Source organism: Limulus polyphemus, unplaced genomic scaffold (genome assembly GCF_000517525.1).
Source record: "Limulus polyphemus unplaced genomic scaffold, Limulus_polyphemus-2.1.2 Scaffold13650, whole genome shotgun sequence".
Taxonomy (NCBI): domain Eukaryota; kingdom Metazoa; phylum Arthropoda; class Merostomata; order Xiphosura; family Limulidae; genus Limulus; species Limulus polyphemus.
In genome coordinates, this window is record NW_013679260.1 from 1 (window position 1) to 7,565 (window position 7,565).

At 31.8% G+C, this 7,565-nt stretch overlaps 1 long non-coding RNA gene across 1 annotated transcript; it reads right to left on the reverse strand.

Moving 5' to 3' along the window:
* Positions 1–616: 616 nt before the first annotated feature.
* LOC111084107 lies at positions 617–5,703 on the reverse strand. Its single transcript, XR_002609394.1, has 4 exons — positions 5,573–5,703; positions 3,984–4,136; positions 2,633–2,708; positions 617–627 (listed from the first exon to the last, which is right to left on the reverse strand). It is a non-coding gene; the product is annotated as an uncharacterized LOC111084107 (long non-coding RNA).
* Between the last annotated feature and the right edge of the window lie 1,862 nt (positions 5,704–7,565).

The following is a 7,565-nucleotide window of genomic DNA, read 5'->3' on the forward strand; positions in this document are numbered from 1 at the left end:
GACCATACTTGTTATTAAACATAGTGACCGTACTTGTTATTAAACATAGTGACCGTACTTGTTATTAAACATAGTGACCGTACTTGTTATTAAACATAGTGACCGTACTTGTTATTAAATATACTGACCGTACTTGTTATTAAACATAGTGACCGTACTTGTTATTAAACATACTGACCGTACTTGTTATTAAACATAATGACCGTATTTGTTATTAAACATACTGACCCTACGTGTTATTAAACATAGTGACCGTACTTGTTATTAAACATACTGACCATACGTGTTATTAAATATACTGACCGTACTTGTTATTAAACATACTGACCATACTTGTTATTAAACATAGTGACCGTACTTGTTATTAAACATAGTGACCGTACTTGTTATTAAACATAGTGACCGTACTTGTTATTAAACATAGTGACTATAACTGTTATAAATGGTCAGTATATTTAATAACAAGTACGGTCACTATGTTTAATAACAAGTACGGTCACTATGTTTAATAACAAGTACGGTCACTATGTTTAATAACAAGTACGGTCACTATGTTTAATAACAAGTATGGTCAGTATATTTAATAACAAGTATGGTCACTATGTTTAATAACAAGTACGGTCAGTACTTGTTATTAAACATAGGGTCAGTATATTTAATAACAAGTACGGTCACTATGTTTAATAACAAGTACGGTCACTATGTTTAATAACAAGTACGGTCACTATGTTTAATAACAAGTACGGTCACTATGTTTAATAACAAGTATGGTCAGTATATTTAATAACAAGTATGGTCACTATGTTTAATAACAAGTACGGTCAATACTTGTTATTAAACATAGTGACCGTACTTGTTATTAAACATAGTGACTATAACTGTTATTAAATATACTGACCATACTTGTTATTAAACATACTACACTATGTCACTTTTAATGTTCATGCTCAAATGGACCATTAATAGTGAGCAATAATTAGCATTCCGTTTGGCTCTAGGAACGTATAATGGAATATCGAACTATACTGCTTACAAATCGGCACATTTTTGTCATACGTTCTTGAATATTTAGTGTTACTAATAACTTGTATTATTAAATATATAAATCAATGTTGAATGAATTAAGTGATTTGTAATCAGGGCCGAATTACTGAACTTCATGAGTAAGACAGAAACAGTTCAATACTATTTATTAACTGTTTGAGCAATACACAAACACAAGCGATGGGGTCTACGAACTTACAACGCTACAATTCGGGGTTCGATTCCCCGTAATAGACACAGCAGATAGCCCAGATGAATGTTTAAACATCACGAACTTTAACAGAAGGAATGATTAACGTATTTGGTAAATATTGAGTGTTCTAAACGTATTTGAACATGTTGTGCGCCTGTCCAGTTTTGTTAGGTCTGATGTTGACTGGGCGTATGTTTAATGAAAAATTGTGGTCAAAATATTCAATGAGAAGTGTGGCCATTGAGTAAAGTAATAACTATAGGTACTGTGTTTAATAACAAGTATGGTCAGTACGTTTAATAATAAGTATGGTCAGTATGTTTAATAACAGTTATAGTCACTATGTTTAATAACAAGTATGGTCAGTATGTTTAATAACAAGTATGGTCACTATGTTTAATAGCAAGTATGGTCAGTATGTTTAATAGCAAGTACGGTCACTATGTTTAATAACAAGTATGGTCAGTATGTTTAATAATAAGTATGGTCAGTATGTTTAATAACAGTTATAGTCACTATGTTCAATAACAACTACGGTCACTATGTTTAATAACAAGTATGGTCAGGACATAACGTCCTTGAGAAATGGGTCAACATTTTCACCCACTTGTGCCAATTAAGTCGAAGTTTAGCACTGGATACTATGTGTCATCTCAAAGGTATTTGATCTTGATTTGACTGTTTTAAAAGTTTCAAATTCTAAAACCTGGCGTTTTAGAATAATTGTTGAGTTTACTTCTAGAACATTTGTGTAAACTCAGACTTCAAGAACATTTGTGTAAACTCAGACTTCTAGAACATTTGTGTTAACTCAAACTCTAAACAAACTCCATCTCAGGTTAATCCCCCAGCTAACAGCTGAGTAGATTGAAACAAGTGGAATAAGAGGTCTTCCTCAATGACACAACAATATGACGCGAGCCAGCCTCGAACTCGCAACAATCCGACTACGAGTGTCAAGCGAGAAGCCACTGAGCCACACTGGCCCCCGCTGTTAAAACAATAATACACGAAAATCCTATACGCCTCATGTTTTTTGTAGCTGGTGCTCGCTCAGATCCCCAGAACATCCGAGATGTAAGCTTATTAAAAGCGTATCTACCAAGCTACAATCTCGTGTTAATCTATCTCCAGTAAACGGTAATTTTACATTTATTTCTTAATCAATAGTGGAAACTCGAAAGGAAAAAGGTTTAATATTGCAATTTCATGGTCTTGTGCTTCTTAATAATAATAAAAAAAAACATGAGCTGAAGCGGTCTGTTTCTAGCAAACGAATCAGCCAAGCGACGAAGAAATTCAGACGAAAGCTACAGTTTTTACGACATATTGTGATATTCGTTAGTAGTTTTTATTGCTCCAGTTTAACGAAATTCTCAACGAATCATTAATTACAAACATACGATAGTTACCTCTTCTCCTGCTCTGGGTTGTGCTGGTTGAACGTTGATGGTGGCTTTCCCAGCAGGAACTAAACGTGCACGAGGGGAAAAAAAAAGAAGGTATATTCTACAGCAGGTGAGATCTAGCACGTGATACTTTAAACAACGTAATTATCCAGGATAGAATTAAGATTATAATTTGTTTAGATTTCAAATAAAATCTTTGTTGGAAAGTTATGAGAAGGAAATAGTCTGTATAGTCTGTATAAATTGATTTTTATGTATCGATCTCAGATTCTACAAAGAGAATTAATAAAAACGCTGAACAAAACCGTAAAACTGTAGTTTGCCCACAACTTGTACAAGTTGTGTTCTTTCAAGTTATTTCAGCAAAAAGAAGAGCAACACATACACGTATATAACATAAAAACAAGAAATTTTAACTCTGCCACCTGACTTAGAGCAACACATACACGTATATAACATGAAAACAAGAAATTTTAACTCTGCCACCTGACTTAGATCAACACATACACGTATATAACATGAAAATAAGAAATTTTAACTCTGCCACCTGACTTAGATCAACACATACACGTATATAACATGAAAACAAGAAATTTTAACTCTGCCACCTGACTTAGATCTGATATATTTATTGATCCAGACAGTAGTTCAGAAACTCACGGATTAACTGTGATATATTTATTGATCCAGACAGTAGTTCAGAAACTCACGGATTAACTGTGATACATTTATTGATCCAGACAGTAGTTCAGAAACTCACGGATTAACTGTGATATATTTATTGATCCAGACAGTAGTTCAGAAACTCACGGATTAACTGTGATATATTTATTGATCAAGACAGTAGTTCAGAAACTCACGGATTAACTGTGATATATTTATTGATCCAGACAGTAGTTCAGAAACTCACGGATTAACCTAACAGATTGAACAAACTTTCTAAGGTGCAGAAGTCGTTATAAGTTTTCTAAATATCTTGACATTGACAGAGTCTTTGTCTGCCCTTGGTCACATATATAACACACACTATATAACCATTGTTTTAAGCCTTAATCACAGAGAAATGTACCAACACGTTCTTCAGACTTCCCAAAGTCTACCATCTTCAGATAAATATGAACAGTCTCTATTTTGAGTATCTAAAATAAACCTGGTGCTTAGAAAATATTCTGTGGTAGAGAAAGAGTAAGTCTCATTGCGCCTATGCTTAGTTTATGTTGGTTTGAAGTACTTATTTAGACAAACCGTCATATGTATAATTAGCTAGACTTACATATTTGTTACTTGAGTTGATGAAACTAGCTAAACGTTCTCGAATCACAATCCTGTATACTCACACGTTACTAATATTTCATGAAAGCTGTAAGAGGTTGAGAGGTTGCAAGATTACTAGCTTCACACCGGTAGATGGCGCCATTATCTTCCCGTTGTGCTTTTAATACCAGTTCGTTTGTTACACCACTTCCAGTGACGCGGGAAACTGTATTTATCTAGAAAAGTTAGTTTATAAACATATTTTTGATCTCAGCCGAAACGATTATCTTAATGTAACAAAACAAAACAAAATTAAAAAGTCGAGAGCAATTTTATTACTAAGCACTCCAAATGATTAAGAAAAAGTATTTTTCCCAAGGCAAAACATACTTTTTATAAAACATACTTTTAATAAAACATACTTTTTAATAAAACATACTTTTTAATAAAACATACTTTTTAATAAAACATACTTTTTATAAAACATACTTTTTAATAAAACATACTTTTAATAAAACATACTTTTTATAAAACATACTTTTTAATAAAACATACTTTTTAATAAAACATACTTTTTATAAAACATACTTTTTAATAAAACATACTTTTTATAAAACATACTTTTTAATAAAACATACTTTTTAATAAAACATACTTTTAATAAAACATACTTTTAATAAAACATACTTTTAATAAAACATACTTTTTAATAAAACATACTTTTTATAAAACACACTTTTATCATCTAGGCAACAGTCGAGGCTATTACACCAAGAAATGTTTAATATCTTTTAACCGGTTTAAGTATTTGGTTTCTATTAAAATTTCATTACTTCTTTTGTAATTGGTTTTAAAGGTAGTTTAATCAAAAACTATTTTAACTTTCACAGAATTACTGTTCGTCGTAATCAATTCTTGAATGAAAACAATAACTTACAAAAGCAATATATATTTCGTAATTAAAACAACTTTACCGGTTGTAATAAAAATATTTAAATTTTCGCCATCCACAGAGTGAATACAGTTACCAACATGGCGGCCAAGAAGATCAAAACGAAACAAATAGTTGATTTAAACTAACGTTCACGATTAAGTTGTTTTTGTTTTAGTTTCATAAAACCCATAAGCCCACAACTATGACTGATAATTCTTTAAACAGAAGCTGGCGTATCTTACAACAATGAAATTAAACTCAAGGAGGTTCTTGGTAGTAATTAATTCGCAATCTTCGTATTGTTGGCCGAAAATAAGATTGACTCACTAAATTCACACAGTTACATACAATTTGAGGGCCGTGTTTCTTCCTTAAGATGTAAGATGTCTCAACTTCCTAAAATTTTGTCACTTTGACTCGAATTACGAATTAACTCGGTGTTGCATCATGGGAATAAAATACTTCAGCGTGAGAGAGTAATTTTATTTTTCTATATACTGTCTTTTTATGTATACACTCACGGGTTTTGTATTGTATTTAATATCAGTATTTGGAGATTTGTTCGAGGGGATTAAAAGTCGCTGTAAAATTCCTTTATTCTTACCTAATATTTTGAAAAATGTAAATATTGAGCGGGAAAACTCTTAATAATAAAAATAACGTATAACATTACTAACACAAGTTCTCGTTACGTTAGGTCCAAGTGACCAGAGAAAGATTGTAAATATATATATATACCTGTTTGTTTCCCCGATACCACTGTATAGAAGCGAGTGGATTGCCCCCAAACGCAACACAGTCAAATCTCAATGTGTCTCCTGCTTGCATTGTTAGTCCTGGAGTATAACCAACTATTGTAGGTTTATCCGGAGGATCTACAATCACCAAGAAACATTAGCAGTTAATTCTTCTGTAAACACAAACAACACAAGCGTAAGAAATATAAAACACAAAATTAAAATAACAGTTTTGGACTCCTTATTCTTGTTCAATCACAGAAATTTTTTCTCTATTTTTTTATTTTTATTCTTTTTTAATATCTTCAAATTTAACAGACAAACGTACACATCAGTTCTGTTGGAAAGTAGAAATCTATTAAATTATGTGGCGTTTCTTTTCAAAACAATCAGATGAAGATTTTTTTTTCACTCTGAATGAAACAAACATGTTGAAATTTCCTTTTTTTTTTTTGTTTACGGTAAATATTTTAATCCAGCTGCTTCGAGCTTAAAGTCTTCCATATTTTATTTTACATCATCTGTCTACTTTTTCCGATTTTTTTTTTTCAAGTTTAAGCCTTTCCTCTTTACTACTTATATTTATATGTTTTCTAAAATTTGCATCGATCCTTTGAGTTCTCTCTTCATTACTGTCTCTCCGTGAAATATTGTACCTGGTTCGCACCTGGCTGTCTAAAATAAATACGTCGACGTACCCATTCATTGTATTGCTTTTGGCGAGGGAAAATCAATTCAGTGGTCTTCCTGAGTATAACGTCTTGTTTCCAATAGTATTTTCGGATTTAAGATGTTTTTAATAGTAGCCAGGTACATTTGGTAATTCGACTTCACTCTGCCCAGTTTCAATAGTTATTAGTAGATACTTCAAAAGACCGAGTTCACTTCAAACTGTTTAAATAACAATAAAAGTCCCAAATGTCCTGGATGAATCAAGAGATTGATTGCTCTTAAAAAAGACTCCAACATTTGTGAAGTTTTATCCTCCCACCCCACTTTTTTTTTAAACACATATAAGTTTAAATGTAATTCTAACTAATAGGGGCATAACTGTAGTAAAAAAAAAAAGTGTAAATTAATGATGAAACGTAGCGGTTGTTAAGTAAATTTGTATCATCGGTTTAGTACTTTTCGTGAGACAGTTAAAACATTGTTACATTTCGAGTTATCCCTACATCATTTTATTAGTGAGATGATATCTATGTGGTTATAGCGCCACCTTCCTCATATATATATATAGACATAGAAGAGGTGACTGTTTGCAACGTAATCATTTATTTACAATACTAACACTTAGATTATTAAGCGAAGCAATCGAGCAAAGCGAAACGTTCATAAAATCACAATGAAAAAAATTCGATTTTCTCCCTCTCTGTGTTACCGCCATATTGACTCATCTTAACCTCTTCCTTCCTTTTTACGATTGCATTTCTTCAAATGACTATTAAAGTAGGCAGCTTTACGTGCTTGACTTTTGAATGGTATAACCTCTCGAACACCTGACGCCAGTTAACAGAGTAACTTTTCCAAATATACCTTCTTTATGACAGGCAATCTTGGACGAGTTTATGCTAGTTTTAGTCGAAGTTCGTGCACATGAACCTAAGTGAAAAGCAGACATTTTTCAGCTACTTCACACACAAGTACTCTACTCGGACATACTACCACATTCGGTAAAATTATTATCATTAATAGATTACACTACTACCACATTCGGTAAAATTATTATCATTAATAGATTACACTACTACCACATTCGGTAAAATTATTATCATTAATAGATTACGCTACTACCACATTCGGTAAAATTATTATCATTAATAGATTACACTACTACCACATTCGGTAAAATTATTATCATTAATAGATTACACTACTACCACATTCGGTAAAATTATCATCATTAATATATTACGCTACTACTACATTCGGTAAAATTATCATCATTAATATATTACGCTACTACCACATTCGGTAAAACTATTATCATTAAT